Here is a 24,211-nt window from a genome sequence, read left to right on the forward strand (position 1 = left end):
AGGTATATTAATAATAAAAATGAGGTCTGAATAATTAGTGCATTTTACAGGAAAGCGATTAATGTAATTCTATACAGAATAGGATACATAGTTCAAAGAAAAAGAGGAAGAAAAGTCACCAGTAATGGCAGGCCGGCTGAAGCTTTTCTTTGTCCTTACCCCATGTTCATAACATTATGTCATTGTTTTTAACAATTCTTTCCAATAGGCCCAAGCTCCCAGATGAGCATCACTAAAGACTAGGTGGGGCAAAATGGAAAGTGACCACAGAATAAAACAGTGACTTAGAGACTTTCTGTCTACCAAGAGACTTTGCACAGTTGCTACTCCACCCCTGCATTGCCTACTGAATATGGAACTTATTAACACCACAGCAAAGCCTTGATTATGTAACAGCCAGCTCTCCACAAAGCTGGATATATCAAGCACTATTCAAAATATACTCTTACATTTTTAAAGTACTTTATTCTTTCCCAAGGTGAAAGGAACAAAATCAAAATGCAAGTTTCCCACTGGGTAACTAACCTCTTATTTTTCTTCAAATATGTTCTGGGGCACAGTAGTTAAAATTAAGTTAGACAGTTCAGTAAGATTCTAAGCAGCATTTAACAAGTATAGTTTATGAAATTAATTGCTATATTTCTGACACAATAAAACCTTCCCAAATGTGTATATATATATATATATATATATATATATATATCTTATTATTTTAAAAAACAAGTTTCTATTCATGGATAGTGATGTATCATTTCTTAAATATGTTATTTATTTATTTGGGGGTTACATATCAAACTCAGAGGACAATCTGCAGGAATCAGATCTCTCAATCAGCCTTGTAACCAGGTTCCAGGGATTAAACTCAAGTTGTCAGGCTTGGAAACAAGTGCCTTTACCTACTGAGCCATCTTACCAGCTCCACATCATTAAACTTTAAACCTCTCCCCCATGTGAAGAGCCCACTGTGACAGCTAATTAAGCGCTGTCAGAACGTTCTCACAGTTACAAGGTGAAACTCTGAAAAAACGGAATAGAGGTAACTGTTCAAATTATGTCACAGAACAAAAGTGACTCCATCTATGGGTTTTACTGTTAAGTCTGACTATGAAGAAGCAGAGGATGAGGTGCTGCTGGCTCCCCCATGAAACCACTGCTCAGCATGTAAGGAAGAAAGGGTAGAAGTGTGGGAATCTTTTTAAATGCCCATTGTTTAAGCCTGTTTTCCCTATAAATCACAAATCACCTATCTGGTTACTGAAAATTGAGCTTTTTTTTTTAAACTCAAGGAAGTATTTTTTGAATAAAACATCATTTGCCTAGTCCACAGACAAATAAGAACATGCTGGAATGTCAGTGTGCTATGGCAACCAGCCCTGAGGGTGCCTGTTGGGAAAGCTAGGACAATAGAAAGAGAGATGACAATCATTCCTCTCATTTCCATCTCCTATTCTTCTCAAATTCTTCAGAACTTCACAAAATACCTTGTGTAGGAAAAGGATGTCTGCCATGAACTCTAAAAGAAGTTAGAACGCAGTATTTTCAACAATCATGTTGATGTCGGAACTAGTCCTACAGCTGCGTTGACCAAACCCACACAACAAACACAATACCCGGAGCCCTGAGGCCAGGCTTGAAGACTTCTGTCTCTTCACTCCCTATACTAGGGGTCCCTTCTCCTGTAACTCAGGTGGCACAGTTAATAAAGCCCAAACCACCATGAAGGGGGAGTTTTGTTGGGCTAAGCCACTAAATTTGATAATGGTTTGACAGGGAACAATAAATACACAAAACATTAACCCCTCTCTGTCTCTCTCTGCCACTACCCCTTCCTCTCCAATCCTCACTCCTCTCTTCTGTCCTCTTTCCCTCTGTGTCTTACTATGCAACTTAGACTGGCCTCAAATTGGCAATTCTTCTGTCCCTGCCTCCCAAATGCTCAGATCACAGGTGTAAGCCCACCATGTTCAGCCAAAACACTAACACTTTAACACTTCGAACATACCATCTCTATGCAAAGCCCCCATAACGGACTTTTAAAAGGTCAATACAATAAGGAATTTAGAGTTGATAGAATAATAAACAGTCATTATTACTGCGTATATCAGTATGAAATGGGCATTGAGGGGCTTGAAATGGCTCAGCAGTTAAAGAGGGTCCAAGTTCAGTTCCCACTACCCAGTTGTGAGACAGCTCACAACTGCCTGTAGGCAGGCAGCAAGCAAATACATCACACACAACACACACACACACCCCAGAGAGAGAGAATAATAAAAATAAATATTTTAAATAGTCATTTAGAGGAAAAAGTTTTCAAAGCTCTTTAATAATACAGTGATAGATTTGTCATCTGTCTAGGCTTACTAAGTATAACTCATTAAAATAGGAAATAAAATAGAAGGTTCTTAGTATCTTCATAGTCTTATGTAAATCATTAAAATGAGTTGCATAAAATATGCAATACAAAAATTGATTACTTTGTTAGACATTCTCAGACAATTTTAACACCTTAGCATTTCAGAAAAAGAAACATGCAAAAGATCATGATCCATATATTCAACCCATAATGCCTTAAAAGATGAATACACAGATAGTTTTCAAATGTTAGTATTTTTCCAAGGGATAATTTTTTATTTTGATAACAAAATCTAGAACATAATTTTACACACAATAACTTTAAATTAAAATTTTGAGATTTAAAACTTCTTCCAAAAGATGGAAAGAGGAGCTAATCACAAAAGATTTTGTTTCATACCACCAAGAAACCACAAATCATCAAATCCATAGTATGAAAGAGTTGCTTGGGTTTTTGTTGTTGAGACAGGGTTTTATGTAGTTCAAGCTGTCCTCAAACTTCTCTGTAGCAGAGAATGAACCTCCCATCTCCACTTCTCAAGTGTGCAGGCTACAGATGTGCACCACCATGCCAGCTTCCATGTAGTGCTGGGGATCAGCCCCAGCGCATGTTGTGCAGGCATTTCAGCATCAGAGCCATGTCCCCAGCCCTAGAATACTTCCCAAAACAAATGCTACACCCAGGAGGCATGTGTTATTCTCATATTAATAAGAAGTGTCATTTCAACATCTGTATGGCTCTGACTAAAAGAAATTGGTCAAGAAATTGAAGGTAGTTCCAGAAAGGCTGAATGAATGCTCACTTAGAGAGAAGCTGCAAAGAATCTTGCAGACATCCAAAGAACAGAAATGTAGTATAACCCTCTTGAGAAAACTGGGCATAAAAGTTAGAGACCAAAACATAGGTCTCCGTGTTCTGAAGGCCATCCATCATCTTGTTCAGGTGGAAGCTCATCCCAAGCCCCACTCCCTTGGAGTTGCCTCAGTGCAGACTTCACCCCTGAGAAAGCTCACCAAATGATGACCCCTCCCCAGAGATGCTCAAGACCACTCCCACAGGGTATTTAAACTGCCCTGCAAGGAACACTGGATTTCCAGTCTTCCTTTCCCATCTCCTCTGTAGGGGGCTGGAAAGCCATTCAGGAGTGTTTGTTGTATCCATTAAACCTGGGCTTTTTCTAACTCGGGCTGATTTGGTCTGATTTGGAATAATGCCTAGGTGGAGAGGCTTATGGGGTGCAGAAACTTTTCACATCTACTTCTACTCCATGTGCTGTGCTATTTGCTCACTGGCTTCCTAACTAAGGTGCTGTAGCCCATAATGGTTATTGTATCATCACATTTTTGCTCCATACCCACGAGCATTTTCATGTCAAACCCATGTGTCTCTGGCTGGGCCCTAATTTCTTTATTTTGGGCCTGAATACAACTGCCTGTGATCCTGGAGGCCAGCTGTCCTTGGGACAGATGTTTAACTGTGATCTAAGAGTTGAGGCCGAGGTAAAGACTCGGGTAGATAAGTTTGAAAGGGTTTTTAAAGGACAGAAATGGCAAACATACCTAGTAGCTGTGTAAATATAACAATCCCAGAGAAATCTAACAGGAATAAACACTTTTATCAGGAAAACCTAAAATTTTATAACTTTCCTTAGCAATAAAGTTCCTTAGAAAGAGTTCATATCAGGTGTGTTAGTTTGAGTAAGAATGGCTCCCACAGACTCATATGTTTGAATGCTGGGCCCATAGGGAATGGCACTATTAGGGGGTATGGCCTTGTGGAGGCAAGTTTTGGGGTCTCATATGCTCAAGCTGCACCCAGTGTGGTACATAGTCTCCTGCTGCTGTGTATGAATTAAGAAGCTCAGTTCCTTCTCTAGCATCATGCCACCAGCATGCCACCATGTCCCACCATGATAATGGACTAAACATCTGAAACTGTAAGCTGACCCCAATTAAATATTTTCCTTTATAAGAGTTGTCTTGGTCTTCACAACAATAGAAACCCTAAGACATCAAGCTTGGAATCAGTAAAACCTTGAGGTCTTTCAAAAGCAAAACAAAACAGTTGCCAAACAGATCACTCTTATTTTGTACTTACTTAGTCACACATATATATTTTGTTTGTTTTTTCAAGACAGGGTTTCTCTGTAGATTTAGAACTTGCTCTGTATACCAGGCTGGTCTCAAACTCACAGATCTCTGCCTGCCTCTGCCTCCTAAGTGCTGGGATTAAAGGCATGTGCCACCACTGCCCAGAACTTAGTCATATTTTTAACATTTAAGTTACAGTATGGCCTTGCTTCATTGGATCACACATAACAGGCATATAAATACTTATTTTATGGATGAACACATGAAAAAACATAAAATTTTGCTAGTTTGGACCTTGGATTCTGCTTTCTAAGTTGATTCTCAGAATCAACTTCTGATCTTCCTGTTTCTACCTCCCAAGTGGTGGAATTACAGGCTTCTGCAACCACACCTGGTTTATGCTGATCTAGGGATCAAGCCCAGAGTTTCATGAATGCTAGTCAAGCACTCTTCCAACTGAACTCTATTCCAAGCCCCATTCTCACTTTTTAATACTATAGTCACATCATTAGCTAACCACCCTTAGGTAGGTGACATCATAGCATGCAATAAGAGTCATCCTAAAGGAAGAAAGTGTGTGTGTGTGTGTGTGTGTGTGTGTGTGTGTGTGTGTGTGTGTGTGTTTGTACATGCCTGCAATGTAAGTATGTGATAGTCATGGGACAACTTGCTAGACTCAGTTCTCTCCTTCTAACATGTGGGGTTAGGGGATCTAACAGGTCATTAGGCTTAATGGTAATTGTTTTTAACCTTACTGAGTCATATCACCAGTACAGGAATTTTATACTAAAGAAAATGTAAGGATCAGAGCCAGAGACATGTAAAGTCATCTAACAATAATTGTTAAGATTTTACCCAAACTGAGTGTAGTCTGAATATAGGAAGTATCAAACTAAGAAAATATTTGTGTTAAAAATTCATACCTTAATATAGTTAATATAGGAAAGGAACAGGGTTTTATGCTAAGGAGAAATACAAAAAAGACAATAAAATAGAAATCTCTGAATGAAAAAAACAGGAGAGATAACATGAACTATAAGGATCAAAAGAAAATCTGACAGCCCAAGAGCATAAAACAAAACAATGACAATGAAATGAATTCAATGGAAGCCAGGTTTTCATTAAACTCTAATGGAGGGAAAACTTAAAGCAAATATAATGGCAATAAATTTACAGTTAGGAAGGCTAGCTGCTTTTCTATTGCTGTGACAAAACACCATGACTAAAGCAACTTAGGAAGGAAGGCTTTATTTGGGTCTTTCGGTTCCAGAGGGATAGGAGTCCGACACTATCAGGACAGGGAACATGGCAGCAAGCAGGAAGTCATGGCACTGGAGCAATAGCTGAGTGCTTACATCTTGATCCACAAGCAAGAAGCAGAAGGTGGGCACATTGAGAACAGCTCCAGGCTTTTGAAACTCAAAAGCTGGACCCCAGTGACACACCTCTTCCAATAAGGCCACACCTACCAACCCTTCCCAAACAGTTCCATCAACTAGGGACCAAGTATCCGAACATATGAGCCTATGGGGGCCATTCTCATCCAAACCACCACAGAAGGTAAGAAGAATGGACTATTTGTATGCTGTAAACAAAGACATTCACTGTGAAATGCTCATGTTTAACTTTCTCGTCAATAAACTAACATATGATTCCTAACATGATGATTTCTAACTCCTTGGTCTCATTCTATCCTTATGTTTATATCCCAGCATGCCAATGATTAAATATTAATCAACATTTACTTACAGAAAACATTATTTTATAAGAATGGTTAATGCCATTAAGTAGATTCATACATATTTTATACTACTGGCTCTACGAAGAGAAAATGACTTTTTTGAACTTAAAAGGACTTTTCAGTTTCTTTTAAACTATGCAATAGCTTGCTTTAAGTATTGCTTGAGGTAAAATCAAGTTTATAACATGTTTTAAAAAGCAAACAAACCAGCCTATTACACAAAGTGATAGATGGCATTGTAAAACTATAAAGAACTCTCTTCTCTCTGTGTCTCTCTCTCTGTCTGATCTCTCTCTGTCTCTCTCTCTCTCTCTCTCTCTCTCTCTCTCTCTCTTTTTTTTTTTTTTGTAGCCCTGGCTGTCCTGGAACTCTGTAGACCAGGTTTGCCTAGAACTCAAGAGATCCACCTGTCTCTGCCTCTCAAGTGCCGGGATTAAAGACATGTGCCACTAAAACCGGCTCAAAGAACAACTCTTTATGTACTAGAATATTCGTAATACAAATGTTAAGTTCCCGTTAAAAAAAAAATACAAAAGTCTGCCCAGGTGGCTGAGGATGTAGCTCAGCAGTAGATCACTTATCTACACCCACAAGGTCTGAGTCTGGGCAGCAATGTAGGGGCGGAAAGTCAAGCTCTCCAGACAGAAACTTCCTTCCTTTTTTTTCTTTTCTTTGTTTCTTTGTTCTTGCCAGAAGACATCTTATCTGTGTGATTAAGTAGCTGCCGTCCCATTTGCTAACCAAATAAACTATAAAATGTTTGTAGAAAAATGTTTTTCTTTCCTTTTTAAATTTTTATTTCTGTGTATGTTGTGTGGCGGGGGCTGGGGGAGCTCTCAGAGCCAGAGAGGAAATCAGATCTCTTGAGCTGGAGTTAGAGATGGCTATGAGAAACCCAGTGCTGGTGCTGGCTACCAAACTAAGGGCCTCTGGAAGAGCAGCAAGCATTCTCAATTTCTGAGTCATTTCTCCAACCACTGATTTTCATTTTTGAAGGACCTATAGCATTCATCTAAAAACACAAACTTCTAGAAAAAAAAAATCAAGAATTCTACTACCAGTACACATTATTGTCATTTTACTTTATTTATTATTTATTTACTTTCAAGCTTTTTGAGATAGGGTCTCACATAGCCCAGACTGACCTGAAGCTCATGGTAATTATGTTGCCTCAGCCTTCCAAGTGCTGGTATTACAGTATTACACATTCAGTTCATAATTTTATTATTTTGTTTAGTAATATTTTATGTCTTGTTGTTATTGCTTGCTTGTATAGTCTCGCTATGTAGCCCCAGCTGACCTGGAACTTCCTATGGTAGGCCAGGATAGCATCAAACTCAGACATTCATCTTCCTCTACATCCCAAGTATAGGAATCAAAGGCAAGTACCACTACACCTAGCTAATGTAATAGTTTCTCAAATACAAATATAAACATCTTAGTCTTGAGGTGCAGCTCAGTTAGGAGACTGCTTGCTTAACATGCACAAAGCCCTGGTTCTGTCTCCAGCACCACAATAAAATAAAAATAAAATAATAAAATTATGCTATGTAACAGTTTAGAACTTAAAATTGTGTTAGTGATTATAGGCAAAATTAGGCTCAGATATTATTAGAATAATGCATACAGTATCTAATAACTATTTGCTGAATAAAGGAGTAAATTTCGCCCATCACAAGGCTTGTCAAATTTGCCATCTGCTCTCCATCTCCACGGCAACTCTGAGAGCCTGGCTTCATTGTGTCTGCACAGTGCTCACGGAGCCTTCCTCCTCTGCACCAGGCACATTACTGCTATACCGGTCTTCCCGAAACACCATGCTTTCTCTAAATATATGCATCCATCCTATCTCAGTCTTCCACATCAAACCACCCTACAAAACGGGCATAGTTCACTAATCTCAACTTCCCTTGTCCTGTCTAAAACACCCAAGCCACTCCAGCCTGTGTGACCACTTCTCTCTGCTCTGTATTCTTTTTGCTTGTCAGCGTTTTACAGTCTGCCCAGAGAGAACTCCAGGTTCATGCTGATGAGGGGTGTGTTTGCCAAGGGAAAATGTTCATGGAGAGCCATGGCATTGTATCTGTGAGCCATCAAAGCCTCGCCCAATGGCATAGAGACTGATTAATATATGTAACCACTTAAAAAAATCTCTTATTAGAAATAAAAATGATGTATTTTATTGAATATAAGAACACCATAAAATGAAATTTTCAAATGTACTATTAGGTAGAAACCTGCAAGAGCAATTATTTGCTGAACTAAGATTTTTTCCAAAACATTTGTATCATCTTTCACAAAATACAATTTTAGTACATTTTAGGTGACTCAAGTATTGTCTCGGTCAATCAAACTTCATTTTGCTCTGATGACTAAGACAAAATTCTTAAAGTCTTCTGACAGATTTAAAGAGGTTGCAGTAAAAATTTCGAACTACAAACTATCTGGAGAGTATTCATTGACAGATTGTAAATGCATAGAAGTAGCAGACTGATTAAGAATACTTCTCATATATTCACTAGATCAGAACAGCAGGCTGACAGTTTAGTCTTTCAAGCCCTGTCAAGCTCATACAATTTATGCAGACTATAGGCTTGCAGCATCAGAGTGGGAACAAAGAAAGGGGCTATGAATAGACAAAAACAGACAGAAGGGGAGATCATGCTAAGGGTTATGCACTCAACATTTTTGTGTTTGCAAAATCAATATTACTATGTATTCAAATTGTAACATTAATATTTTAACAAGCCCTTGATTGCTTACTGAGTATAATGCAGGGTTTTCCTATTACTTTGCACTATTGGCGAAAAGACAATAAGGTCTGCCCTCTGTCCTTAAGGGGCACACAATGCAGGTGGCTAAGAAAGGGGGTGGGGAAGTGAGGAGAAAAATCAATTGATGCAGTACCAGACATTTTGTGGCTGGTTAATTACAAGACCTTAGTTAGCATCATGATTGAATTAGCATCCTAGTAAAGTTCATAGTTTAAAACAAGGTTTCTGCTGATTATGCCACCCAAGGTAGTTAAGAAGAGCTACTAAGAAAGGAAATCTCTCTCTCACACACACACACATTTACACACATACAAATACTGTGAACATTTGAGTCAAACATCTACTATCTTCACTATTACTTTTCCTAAATGGAAATTATTTTTAATTGCTATCCTTGTCTTTTATATGTAAACTAAAACTTTACTATTAAAAATTATTGTGCCTGACATGCTGGTTCACACTTATAATCCTATCACTTGGCAAGAGGACCGTTATCTAAAACACAAAAAAACATTGGCCTTCACCAATTCCTTTCTTAAAGTTTACTGAAGACTCCATAGTGGTTATACTAATTTTTATATTAATTTTTATGATATTTAGAATTTGAACAATATATTTTAAGTGTTCATTTAAAAATAAAATGTTAAGCTATTCCATGTCAATATAAAAGAAATATATTGAGAGGAGTGTCATTGTTTCATATTTTTGTTAACTTCTTTAATGTCTTGGCTTAACAGAAGACAGTTGGATCCTCATAAACACTTCTGATCGCTGTGTAGCCCAGGTGGCCTCTGACTCTCTATGAAGTTCAGGCTGGCCTCAAACTTACATCAACACTCTTGCCTCAACCTTCCAAGTGCTGAGATTTACAGGTATAAGCAACTATGCCCAGCTTCATTTTATTTATTTATCCTTTATTAAGTATGTTTACATGGGCCAGGCTAAACTAAAATTCATATTTCTCTTGCCTCAGCATCCCAAGAGCTGGAATTACAGGTATAATAAACACGATTATTCTGTTTCTACTGAGGGCAGGGAGGAAGATGAAAGAGAAGGTGGAGAGATGTGCTAATAGCAGCCAAGCTGAAAATAAGAGGACCACAGAAAGGACATGGTAGGGTACTGGAGGGAAGAAGGTCTTCAGTTAAGACTTAGATCTAGCGGGGGGACGGGGGGGGACGGGAGGGGGGCGGGGGTATGCCTTTAATCCCAGCATCCTGGAGAAAGAGGCAGGTGAATCTCTGAGTTCAACGTCAGCCTGGTCTACAGAGAGAATTCCAGGATGGCCAAGGAAACAGAGAAACCCTGTCTCGAAAAACAAAACAGAAACAAAAAAACTCAGATCTGCCACTTACCTATCTCCATGACTTGGGGGAAAGTCTTGGTTTTAGTATTTTCTTCAGTTGTAAGAAAAGAAAGGAAAATGCCTAGAGAAAGTGCATCACCACAGAGTTAGGGGATAGCTCATTGGCAGCACATGTGCTTGTATGCAGTAGGCATGCAGTTGGAGTTTCAATTCTTAGCCTCAAAATATAAATAATAACTCACTAGTGTTTACCAGTGTGGCCATATATTCATAATAAGGATATTCCAGAAATGCATGAGTTATGACCCACGTTTTATGCCAAAATCAAGTGAGACGTCTTAATTTTCTCACAAGTCAAAGTCATCACTTTTTCTTTGCTGGGTAACAAACCAAATTTGTTGCTCCCCTCAGGGACCAGGGCTTTTATTCCATTCTGTTCTTCATCACATTTACTCTCAGAATTCTAGCATGCTGCCTCCAAATGATGAAAGAACTCCTTTGTACATATTCAAAACTAGGTTTTCATCATAGAATCTCAAAAACACTATAAAATCTGACTAACTAGAGCACCACTTGAATATGACTTTACTTCAAAACAATAAGAAATAAATGACTAAAAATTTACAGACTTACTAAGCATGTAATGAAAAACTGCTGACAACTCAGTAGGGCTGGTGACCAGAGGGCTCACAAGCATCAAAGAAACAGGCAGGAGCCAAAAGACACTGTGCTACCTCTGCTGGATCTAACAAGGACAGAATAAGGCAGATGATATTGAGATGCAGCTGTAATGCAATTAGCTGGAATTAACATCATACTAGAAAGCACTGCATCTGGCCTTCCATTTTCTACCTGAAAAGCCCAAACAGGACTGTTGTTAGTGGCTCCTTTGCCCTTAAGAACATAAAAGCCCATAAACACTTTCTCTTGGTCAAACTAAACAAACTAAGTTGAACTAAAAATTCAGTCACTTGCCACAGTAGTACTGTACTGGGGAGCTGGCCAAGGAGGCAAATAGCTATTTCTTTCTCCATTAAGTTATCCCATTTCTCTCCCATGTTTTGCCTAGAGGAAACATAAAATGTTTGGAGGTTTAGGCATTAAGCTTGGAAATCTGTTTCTTGGGAATAGGCAAGTGAAGGGATTTGAGATGCTGCTGCATACAAGCATATAACCCATCTACATTATTTCCTAGGGCTGTAGTAACAAAGTAGCACAGACTGGGTAAATTAAACACAGAAATTTACATTCTCCAGGTTCTCCAGGCTAGAGTTTGAGGGCAAGGAGGGTTCCTGCGAGGAGCCAGCCAAGAAAGGGATCTCCCTTTTCTCTTTGGCATGTAGATGGCTACCATCTTTACATCCTCATCCCTCTTTAACTGTCATGTCCAAAGTTCTAGTTCTTTCAAGGACTCTGGTCATATTGGATTAGGATCTGTTGTGGAACAATGCTCTTGTACCTTGTAAAGATTTGTCACTTGTATTGGTTTAATAAAATGCTGACTGGACAGTAGCCAGGCAGGAAGTATAGGTGGAGAGACCAGACAAGCAGAATTCTGGGAAGATGAAAGGCTCAGTCTGTAGTCATCACCAAAAGGAAGCAAAATTAGAATGCCTCAAAGGTACCAAGACACGTGGCTAACACAGACAAAAATTATGGGTTAATTTAAATTGTAAGAACTAATTAATAATAAGCCTAAGCTAATAGGCCAACCAGTTTTTAATTAATATAAGCCTCTGTATGTTTTGTTGGGACTGAATGGTTGCAGGACCAGGCAGGAAAGCAGGACAGAAACTTCCGTCTACAAGTATCCACCGTAATGGCCTCATTTTCACTTAATTACCTCTGTAAAGATGCTAGATGCTATCACCAGTTTCATGGAAGTTCCACATATATTTTGGAGGTGGACACATGTCCGCCTATAACAGCACTGAAGCCACAATTGACCTGGCTCTTTTTCTCTTGGACTAATGCCTAAATCCTATCCACTTAGTCATAATCTATTAAATGTCCACTATGTCCTACTGACCACAAAAATGGATATGACATAGTAGCTGACTTAAGGGATTCACAGTCTATAAGTGGAGACACGTAAACCTAAAACAGCAGAAGTGAGTGTTCCTTTGTCCATTTTGAAATAAATAAGATGAATCAGGGTATAAGCAATGAAATAAAACAATAAAAATAAATGCTATTTATATAGGTTTAAGAATATAAACGAAAACACAAAGCAATATATTTCAATCATTTTGATATCACTCACTTCCCTCTTTTCTTTTCCAAACATAATAGCATACAAAAATACTCTTCAAAGCACAGTTGTGCTTTAATTTCTTAAAGCTTTTTGCATTTTAAGTGGCAGTTTTCACTGCTAGAGATAAAGCAAGATAGAAATGTCAAGAGAACCAAATTCCAATTAGCTTGTGGGTTGATGTTTGGAGTGAGTCACTGCCCTTTAATAAGCTGGAATAAGATTCAATCATTAGGAAGTCGGACAGTGGAGCTCCAGATGTTTAAAGGAAAATGGTGAGCACTGGGTATCCACAATGAGAAAATGCAAGGAAACACTGTTAATGGCAGTAATGTTTACTAACAAGACATAATTTGAAAATGTGACAGATCTAGGCTGACAATGTAGTTTAGTGGTACAGCACCTGCCTAGCATGTGTGAGGCCTGGTCCTAGGAGTCTCTACCACAGTCTTAGAAGACAGGAGACAATGGATCTTCCCAATCAGAAACTTGGTGGTGGGTCTCAGTACTACAGATGTTTGTCTTAAAAGTTATAGTAATCAAAGCACATAGTTTAGTATGACCACATTGGCTGGTAGAATAATCAATTTAGTTTAGTATAGCTGAAGTATAAAATAATTTAAAAAATAGTTTCCAAGAATATTAAGTCATATACTAAACATCAAAACGACCCTAGATATTGCTTTATGGCTGACTAGGAAGCTAAAATTGGCACAGCAAACATTTTTTATCCACCCAAGGTACTTGAAAGTCCTAGAACGACTGTTTAATCTCTAAAGTATTGTAAGCATTTCTTTTTCAGCTGTGTTGTTTCTGAAGAAAGTATTTTGTTTTGTTTTCTTTTCTTTTTTTAAAGAAAGAACCTGCTTGGATTTTTTGACAATAATTAATTCATGATTGATAGAATTCAAATTTCATAAACACATTCTATTGTAATCAACTCCTGGAACTTTCTAACATGATGGAGTGAAGAGATCTGCTCTGACTGCTGACTCACAGCCAGCTCAGTTTCATTTCCATGACAATGCTGGCCTTCCTAAGGAGTGACTACAGAACCTATTATAGCTCTCACGGTGAAAACAGCAAATTCTACTCTTATCTTTCTTAATCTTTGTTGGCTGCTCCTTTTTTTTATATATAATCTTCTCAACTTAGCATTATTATGGGAACATATATATACATGTACACTACACACATAAATCCTTAAAATTAATAACAATACTAATAAACTGTAGATGCTCACAATGAGTCTATGAGATAACTAACAAGAATGCGCCTCAGCATTTTACAGTTTCCTAAAGAACAGCTCTTCCCCTCCCACTGCCTTCGGGCTCCTTCCATCCTTCTTCATTCTGTGCTGACTTTCTGATGCAGCAGCCTCATCTACGCAGCTGCCTCCAGCTGCCTGCCATAAACTTCTCCCTTACCCAACCGCATACTATCAACTTTGGCTCTCATCATAAACTCTCCACAGCCTTACAGACAGCAAATCAGCCAGCTCTTCCTCCAGACTCATCCTTTACCTTTGCATCAAGTGTCTTTCTTCCATCCTGAACTTCTATGTCTTGACCTCACAGAGGACAACACTCCGGTTTTTATCGTTCATGTGACTGTTCTCTGTATTTCCTAGACATGTCTAACAGTCTGTTTGACTTCCATGGCTTAGGGGCTGCTTCTTGCTCCACCCATTTCTTAATCATTGTCACCTTCTTCTCCATTCCCTTAGCAAGACCAACTTCATGCTTCAGAATTTTCCAAAATGGTCTTCCCTCTTATAATTATTGTGTATGCTTTAAGAACTATGCTGTCACTCTGCCTGTAACATCTATCAACTAACAAATCACTGGGACCTTTGAAATTAGGTCAAAAGAATAAATAATACATCTAGCAAGTTCAGAGAAGTCAGAGTGGCAACATTCTATGACCGATGGGAACAGACTGTCTGGATACTGATTAGAACAAACCCTCTCAACTCTTCATTCATATTTCAAAGGGGGGAGTTCAGAAAGCTCATAATTGTTTGCCCAATTTAAGCACTTTTAAAGCTTACATTCTTCTCTTAAATTCCCTAGCTTACAGATCATATCACTCTATTCTTTTTGTTTTAAGACAGGGTCTCAGTATGTTCCCCAGGCTGGTCTCATAGGCTCTGGTACTAGCTGCCTCCTCAGTGTCCAGAGTAGCTGGAACCGACTACAGACATTGTCACAGTGCCTGGCCCTTACATAGACATAAACAAAAATGAATACAAATCTTCCAGGAGCTGAAACCCAACATGATTCCCATAGCATAAATTGAAGAACTCATACACACTGTGTTTATGAAGTCAAATACAAATGACTGAATAAATTCTTAAGCATTAGAATGAGAAACAAATAATGTTCATCAAGTAATCAAAAGACTCATTGTACATTTACTACTGAATGCTACCCTGACACAAAGCTCAAAGAGAACAGACATTCTGACTACAACGGAAAGTACTGTTTTTCTAACTCTAACAGTCTTTACAACATACAAACAGGACTTGGGAGTACAAATCAAGCTTGGAGACCCAACAAACCTAGGTCTTAAACTTTAATTTAAGTCTGGGCACAAGTTTTAAACTGTTAAGTATATTGTATATGTTTTATAAAAATTAATTTTAAGTTCCCCATCTCATCTCACCCTACTCCAGAGTCATCTACTAGTATCACCGTATTAAGCTATATTTATTAAAGTAGCAGAAGATACAATATCAACACAGAAGAGACCAGTAATAATTATGATGGGGCACCAAAATATAATTATGCAAAGATGGAAAAGAATATTTCAAATAAGTGATTATATTTATTTTTCAGAAATAAGGAAAGCAAAAAGTAGCAAACCAGAAAGAAGTTAAGAAAATGATGTGAATACAGGGACTTGGGGAGATGGCTTAGAGGGGCAAGGGCTTACTACACAAGCATGAGGACCTGAGTTTGTCTCCAGCACACCCAAGTAAAGGCTGGCATGGCTGCCAGCTCGGTGCTGGAGAGTGGAGGCAGGAGGACTTCCAGGGCTTTGCTGGCCAGCTAGCTAGCCTAATTGTCTAGCTGCAGGTTCAACAGAAGACTCTGACTCAGAAAACAAAGCAGAGAATGACTGAAGAAGCCAACTGATGTTGATGTCCGGCCTACTAGAACATATGCAACATGCATGCACAGACAGTGGGAGCTGTGATTTTAGACACGGATTGGGTTTCAACTCCCTATACTTAACCTGAACTGAGACTTAACATCTCAGTCTCAGTTTTTAAGCTGTAAAATAGGAACAATAATCTTTATTTCATAAAATTGTACAATCAAATTAATTATATTATAGAAAGGATCTAATCCCAATTTGAGATCTCAACAAACTGCAAGGAAGACGTACATGTTTTTACAGCTATACTATTTCAAATCTGCCAAGGGAGAGACTGCCAGAGCAGAGAGAGAGGTGGCCCCTTCACAACCTCTGCCCAGACTCTTTCCTTGTATTCAGAAAACAAAGCACTACAAAGTTTCTAATAGTGGAAAGGGTACACTATGAGGCCATTCTCATCCACTGAAGAAAGGAAGCTCATCAAGATGCCTTAATCCCCAGAAGAGAACCCTTCGGTGAAATCTACTAAGAAGTCTAAAACAAGTCACCAACCAGCAGGTCAAAACGACACACTGTCATCTTAACACACATTCCGAGGACATGTGATCATATTTAATATTTCAACTCAAAAAAAGAAAAGGACAAAAGATTTTTTTAACAGATCATAAATGAAAATCTTGAATATTTGACTGTGAAACCCTAAAGGCATTCTTCTGCACTGAGGCTGACTTCTTGGGATTAGCTAGCGTACCATGGGGCTCATCCCTGGGGAAACTAATCCTTCCTCTCTCAAGCACCCATTAATTGCCTGTATCTCTTCCTTGAGGGAGAAGCCTCATGAGAAATTCCCCGGTCACAGTGACATGCCAATTGGTACGGTCATTTTTTTGGTTTGGTTTAGGAAACCACATTGTTGCAATTTCCTGGTACACACATGAGATTCCCCTGTCTCATAGCAGACATCCCAGCTGTCCTCTGACTTTTAATAACCTTTCCAACCCCTCTTCCATGATGTTCTGAGCCAAAGGTGTAGAGGTTGTGTTGTAGATGTATTAACTGGGGCTCGGCACCCCATAGTCAGTATAAAAAGGATTTCCAACTGCTAAATGTCCTCTTTCCCCTGTTCAGATAAGCAGCCTAACTCTGAAAGGACCAAAACAATTGTCTGGCAGCATTTGGTTTTCAAACAGTAAGCAACAAACTGTTAATTTCCCACCTTCTCCCTCCCCTACCCCCAAAAAACTGACCAAGCATTCCATAGCGATGCTAAGGGTCTCAGGAAACGTGTTCTCCTGAAGGACATCTTTCTCACGATATTAGGATGTGCTCTTGTATTTTTTTGAGAACCTTTAAAAGGCACTTCAGGAAACCAATCTTGGTTGGTACTATTGACAACATCGACAATTATTATTTTTTAGACATTTGTTTATTTATTATGTATACAGTGTTCTGCTTGCAGGCCAGAAGAAGGCATCTGACCCTACTATAGATGGCTGTGAGCCACCATGTGGTTGCTGGGAATTGAACTCAGGACCTCTGGAAGAACAGCCAGTGCTCCTAACCACTGAGCCATCTCTTTAGCCCATTAACATCAACAATTATAACAAAGAAATATATTATCTTTATTATCTTGTTCCTTATTAAAGATATTGCTTCCAGAAATATTCTTATTTCTTACTGGTCGGCCTTCTCTTCAGCTCCTTAAGGATGAAGTTGGAATAGTTATCTTATTTTCCCCAAATCTCTTACCTTCAGTCTACATTTTTCTTCATGAACGCGTGCAAACAATTATTAAATTCTTTCAGGCTATGCTCTATTGTAGGGGGTTTTTTATAAAAGAATTCTTTTTTTTAATGTGTCTGAATGTTTTACCTACATATATATATATATATATATATATATATATATATATATATCTTACATACATGTGTGTATGAGAGAGAACTGAGTGCCTAGTGACTTTGAAGGTCAGAAGAGGGCATCAGATCTCCTGGAACTGGGGTTATGGATGATTGGGAACAACCAAGTGGGTGCTAGGAACCAAACTGGGGCCTTCTGCAAGAGCATCAGTGCTCTTAATCAGTGAGCCAATCTTCAGCCCCTAAAATGGGTTTTCAACCATGTTCACACAATGAAATTATCTAGGAAACCAATAATATTTTTAAAGGTTTTAAGCTTTTTTTTTTCTCTGAGGTTTAAATGTTTACAGGCAAGCACCCTATACCAACAGGAAGTAGATGACCGATCCTTGAGGATCAGAAGGAAAGATTACAATGGACACAGACAAACTCTAGGAGGTAATGGATGGGCTCATTACTTTAACAGTGGTAATGATTTTATAAATATAAACACATTAAGCATTAAATGGCACCACTGAAATATGTATAGTTTATTATATGCCAATTATACTTCAGAAAGTTCTTATTTAAATAAATGTTGATGCACAGGTCCTATCCTGCCCTCATTGTTAAAAGGGCAGGGATTCCTTCTGAGAGTAAAAAATTTTAGGTTCCACAAAAGATTATATATGTGTGGCCAAGATAGAGAAGTGCTATTCCACAGCCAGAATTTTCTTCCTTCCTTATTTCAGTTTTCTTGAAATGCCTCACGCACACATCACTGCTTTATTGCCACCAGTAATCTGATGACTGGCTTCTGAGCTACTCTTAAATCACCTATGAAGACCTTCTGGACTTGATTACAAAATAAATAACAGGCAACAGGATGCTAAATAAGAGTGAACTAGAAGATATATTTAAACGTACTGTCAAAATTGCACTATTCTTTAAAGATGCAAACAAAAGGGATTTTATAAGATAGAAGAATCAAAAACAAACAAAAAAGGTAGACAGAGGATATGGCTCAGATGGTAAAGACACTTACCACCAAGCCTGATGACCAGATAAGATAGGCATCCACAAGGTGGAAGGAGAGAACAAACTGATCTCGGTGCCATTGCAATGGCATGCACGCGTGTACACACACACACACACACACACACACACACTTTTTGAATTTTTCAAAAGGAAAGACAACAGGAATTGTTCACTGGCCCAGCCCCTCTCTACCCGGCGTTCATATCCAGAGCTGTTAGTCCTGATTACCAACAGATTGCTAATCTGTTTCTGACAGCAATGTTAATAAATCAAGTGACTTTAAAATGTGTCAACTGTAGAACCTGTTTTCTAAACGCATGTGGGGCTTCCTCTTGCCACTAAAGTAATCAGATTATCTGCATATCTGACTTCGATGCTACTCCTGACAAAGCATTCTTTTTTTCTTTCTTGTCCTTTCCTGTGCTTCAAAACGTGGTTCAAAGATTCATCCTGTAAATCTTAAAATGTATTCATCTAAAGGGAAAAGGTGCTCACAAATGACGGAGGGCTGGTGCTCTTGGCAGCAGAGCGGTCTTAGGAAAACACATCTCCCAGAACTGTCTCTTTGCTTCAAGGTTACACTAATCTTTATGGCTTTATGTAGATAAAAGTTTAAAAACTGAAAACCTCAAACTGCAACGTGTTGCATGAACTATAGGGCTGGCACATCTCCAAAACCTACTACTGTGTTACCCGAAGGACACCCACTTTGCAAAAGGCCAGAGTAGCCTGCAGCCTGCAGCCTGCAGCCGTCTTTCTGTAGTAGCAGCACTCCCCCTACCTGAGCCACGCAGCCGCTGCTAGCGTGCGATAGCGTTTTATCCTAGAGCCAATTCTGTGCCGTGCAAAACCACTAGGGCCAAATTTAAATCCTTCAGGAACTCTAAAGATACAAAGCACACACATGCACGCTGCAGGGCAGACATCCAGTTTCGCCGAAGCGTGCAAACTTGGGGTGTTTTCGTGGCTGGGAGGAAGGTTTAGCGGAAACCCCAACGATTCTCGAGCGCGGTCACTGCTCGAGAAAAGGCAACACTCCAGGGTCCAGGGCGGCGCGGGCAGAAGAGGAGCTCTCCGAGTGATGGATAGACCAGCCTGGCACTCTGAACCCCGCAGCCCCTCGGGACCTGAGACCCGGGAAAGCACGACGCTGAAGAGCACCGGGTCTGGGGAGCCCGCGTGGGCCGTGGGGCCGGACGCTGGGCGGCGGGGACGAGTGGGCAGCGGCCGTAGGCTACCGTGGGCTCCGCGCTAGGCCGACCCTGGGGCGCCCGGAGCTCGCCGCCCCAACCGGGAACCGAGCCTCGTCGGCAGCAAGCAGCCGGAGCGACCAAGTTCAGCTTCCCGGGCCGCCCCGACCGCCCAGCCTCGCGCGGGAGCCGTTAGTCGCAACGGGCCGCCGCCCCAGGACGAAGTCCTCGCCGGCGGCCCCTAGCTGCCTCAACCCCGCTCCTCCCAGACCAAAGAAAGTTCTCGGTCTCCTAGCGCCCCGGGGGCCGGCGTGGGTCTCGTGGCGGACTCACCAGAGCAGCTCCGGGACCCACCGGGGCCTCGCCTCGTGACCACGGCGACCGGGCGACTGCGCTCCTCCTGCAGACGCGCCACCTGCCCCTCTCCTCCTAGCAGCACGGGTCCTGGCGAGCCATCTTCCCTCCTCTCTCAGACTGACAATCCAGCCCCGACAGCCGCCACTGCCGCCTGCCTCTCTGACAGGCACCACCAGGGACCCGTCCCCAGACAGCCAACCACCACCGCCCCACGTCGGGGTAGCCTATCACTAGCCCCCGGGGTGGGACCAGAACAACTTCTCCACCAATGAGAATCTGCAGTTGCTGGAACTAGGATGGGGGGGGGGGGCGACTTGAGTGGGCGTGGTCTGAGAGATGGGCGTGGTCGGGGAACGCCCAGGGGAGACGAATGTCTGTGGCGTTTGTGGTGGCCCCTAAGCGACGACCACCGGTCAAGGTCTCAGACTCTCTGAGCCCTTAGAGCTTATGGGCTTCTCAGAAGAAATTAAGCCTTACTACATGCTGTAAAACAAACGATATTTTATTACTCAAGTAAATCATTTCACGAGAGTGTATCAAAATTTGATCAGATCCTCTGAGGGAGGAAAAGTACGTTTTCAGAAATAGCAATGAAAATTCTTCCTTTTGTTATATTCATTGTTTTTTTTTTAATCTTAGTCTTGAAAAATTCAAGTATGGGGTTTAAGAGATGACTTAAGAGTTAAAAGTACTGACTGCTCTTGCACCCAAGGGGTGGTGGTGTTCACACCCTCTGTGACTCCAGTTTCAGGGGATCAGTTGCCTTTTTCTGGCCCCTGCAGTCATCCGTGCACAGGTGCACGTAACACACACACACACACACACACACACACACACACAAATTTAAAATTTTTTAACAGGCAAAGGGGGAATGGAGAAATGTCTCAGCTTAAGCACATTCGTTGCTCTTCCAGATGAATTGGGTTCAGTTCCTAACACCCACATCAAGGCTCATGGCTGCCCGTAACTACAGTTTCAGGGGATATGGCCTCAGAAGGTACCTGCACAGACATGGTACACATACATACACTCAGGCACACACATACACACATTAAATAAATAAGTCTTTTTCTTATAAAAAAGAAATTCAAATATTTTTCTCCACTTTTTCCATGAGCCATTTTCCATCTTCCCTGCCTACTTTTCTCCTTAAGATAATATTATGTGTAAGGACTAAGAAACCTACACCCTGTCAACTGGCTACTGCATGTGTTCTACCACGTCATCTGACCTTATAAACTTCCCCTACTTACAATCCTCTCAACTTTGATCTGATGAAATTGAAGAAAAGAAGAAGAAGAAGAAGAAGAAGAAGAAGAAGAAGAAGAAGAAGAAGAAGAAGAAGAAGAAGAAGAAGAAAAGAAAGAAAGAAAAAGAAAAGACACCCTCCAACCTGAAAGAAAGGAAGCCATTCTAGCTTAAGGCTATATACGAAAAAATTTCTTCCAAAGCACTAAGCAACGTTTTTAAACACGTCAAAGAAATAACAACCAATCAACCCATTTTAAGTTTCATTAAGCATATTGCTAACACAGGATTATCATTCCAAAGACATAGCTGAGTATATGAGATATGGTGTTAAAGTCAACAGAATCATGTTCAATGGGGGAGGGGGGGACAAGAAAAATCAAAGAACTCCACAGAGAAGATGTTTGGGTTGATTCTGAGAGGAGGAGTAGATCCGAGGTGATGACACACGTCTATACCCCCCAGCTACTGGAGAAGGAGAGGCAGAAGGATCACAAATCTGAGGCCATTCTGCACAACTTAGTAAGACCCCATCAAGGCAAACATTTCAAAGGGCAGAGGCCGTGGTTCTGCAGTAGGACACCTGCTAGTTTGTGCTAGCCAAACTAAAGAAAGCTTTAAGTCAAGGGTCTTTTAAAAAAGAGAACAACACACCCCAAGTCACAGAGTGGTCAGGGAACACAGAAAAATGAATGGGGTGAAAAGATGAGAAGTCACAAACTAGCCTACAGCAAAAAGTTGAGATGGAACTATGAAAAAACCAAAGGCCTCATCTAAGATGTTCACAGCAGCACGGCTCACAGCGGGGTCTGCAAGGCTGGAAGAAGTCTCTGTTGTACCGTCCCAAATGGCAGCAACTCACTAAATGTGGCTGTTGACCACTTGGGATATGGCATGATTGGGAATCTTGGGTTTTGTGTTGTTTTTTCAATTTATTGCAAGGGCTTTTTGTGTGTGATGTGTGGTGTGTGTGTGTGTGTGTGTGTGTGTGTGTGTGTGTGTGTGTGCTGTAGCATGTATGTGGAGATCATTTTTTTTAGAATTGCTTCTCCCTTCCATCTCTGTGTGAGTTCCAGGCATCAAGGTCAGGTGGTCAGGCTTGTATGGTGAGTGCCATTAACCAGTAAGCCATCATGCCAGTTCAGGAACTCCAGTATTAAACACCTCAGGGTTATAGTTTAGTCCATAGGCAATGAGCAACCCTCAGAAGTGTGAAGTGCGGGTATTTGAAGTTTTTATGAGACATTGTCTCACTGTGTGTGAGCTTGCCTCCTTCCCTGCTTCCAGGGGTCCACTCCCATGTTCAGCTCAACAGAACTTTAATTTACACGGTCAATAAAATGTTGCTTCATTTAGAGGGTCAAAATTCAAAAACAGAATAAGTATCTAGTCCCTTTGACCAAGTAGTGGTTTGAATGTAACTGTCCCCCATAATCTCACAGGGGGTAGCACTATTAGGAGGTGTGGCCTTGTTGGAGTAGATGTGGTCTTGTTGGAGCAAGTGTGCCAGTGTGGATGTGGTCTTACTATCTCAAGATGCTACCCAGTTTCTCAGACCACTTCCTGCTGCCTGAAAGATATAGGACTCTCGGCTACTTCTCCAGCACCATGTCTGCCTGCATGCGCCATGTTTCACCATAATGATAATGGCCTGAACCTCTGAACTGTAAGCGAGCCACCCCCATTAAATGTTTCCCTTTGCGGGAATCTTAACAGGTCAGCCCAGGTTCTGGCAGAGAACTGGCCTGATCATTTCTATCTCCTGGGAACAGATGAGTGGGAGTGTGTAGCCCCAAGGCACAGGGACAGAAAGCCTGAAAAGTTAAATTCTGCTTTCAAGCCCTGGGGAATAGGGGAGTGAAGGTCCTGAAAAAGACGGAAATCCGAAGACTCAACTAGGTCATAAACAAGATACATAAGATACGCACAAGAAGACACACTCATTCAATCAGTTTTACTGGCTATAGGCCATGCAAGCCACTGATGTGTTGGCCTGGTTTAAAGAGCCAGGGTGTCTAATGGTGGGAAGGACAGGACCACGGAAGATCCCAAAAGCTGAAGACCTAAGCCACACCAGTGGAATCAGGGCTGGAAGGTGGGAGGAAACACCAGCTTCCTGGATTGTACAGGCTCTTGACTCCTCACACATACAATCCAGCGGTAGAAACGCACAGCACAGAGAGCTGGGTCACAAACGTGAAACGTTAACCGTTAATCTTTTGATGCAACCATAGTGAGATGGCATGAGGCAGTACACAATTAATGCATTGTTCCAGCCGAGGAACAGGCCCTGCAGTCAAGCATGACGAGGGAGGCTTCGTGGAGGAGGTGACAGCGGAACTGCGTCTTGAGAAAATAGGAGGAATTTGAGTCAGGAAAAGAGGCCTGGGGAGGAAAGTCTTGGCATGCCTGGGAAAATAGCAGAGTGGGCCAGCACAAGCAATGTTCAGAGGACATTGAACGCATCACCGCTGGCTACAGCCTGGCATCTTGGCTGTGAACAGAGTGCCCTGACTACAAGCACAAGAGAGCACGAAGACAATATTCTTTCTCTGTTCTCTGTCTACTCACCAGAATCGCTTAGGTTATTTTCCGAAATTACTAATACTCAACCTATCCTATCAATCAGAAAATCGGGGAGTAGGGATGAAGTCAAGGGGATGACATTGGAACAGTTTTCTAATGCTAAATTCAGACCGTGTGGATGGATTGACTGAAGAGACACTGGACTCGAAGTATACTTTATGTAAATTTGTGTTCTTCCTTCAGGAAGACAGGAAATAGTCTACTACCAGGCTTCACTTCTGTTCTACTGTCGTGAGCTAATATAAAATCTACCTAAGTCTTCCTCTAAGTCAAAATCAAACCAAAGAACAAATTTCTGTTTGCCAACTACTTCCCATCACAAGTTGTACACCCTGATTTC

The 24,211-nt window shown here is 40.8% G+C and overlaps 1 protein-coding gene across 2 annotated transcripts in view; it reads right to left on the reverse strand.

The window, feature by feature from the left end:
- Positions 1–20,195, reverse strand: part of Hycc1 (hyccin PI4KA lipid kinase complex subunit 1) — a 70,736-nt gene extending 50,541 nt beyond the window's left edge. Inside the window, exon 1 of one of the 2 annotated variants that reach the window (XM_075955788.1) lies at positions 20,014–20,195. The gene's annotated coding sequence lies outside the window, so the exon portion shown is untranslated. The remainder of the gene's footprint in view (positions 1–20,013) is intronic. The other variant, XM_075955789.1, reaches the window with a different exon arrangement.
- Positions 20,196–24,211: the final 4,016 nt, after the last annotated feature.

Source organism: Microtus pennsylvanicus, chromosome 21 (assembly GCF_037038515.1).
Source record: "Microtus pennsylvanicus isolate mMicPen1 chromosome 21, mMicPen1.hap1, whole genome shotgun sequence".
Classification (NCBI taxonomy): domain Eukaryota; kingdom Metazoa; phylum Chordata; class Mammalia; order Rodentia; family Cricetidae; genus Microtus; species Microtus pennsylvanicus.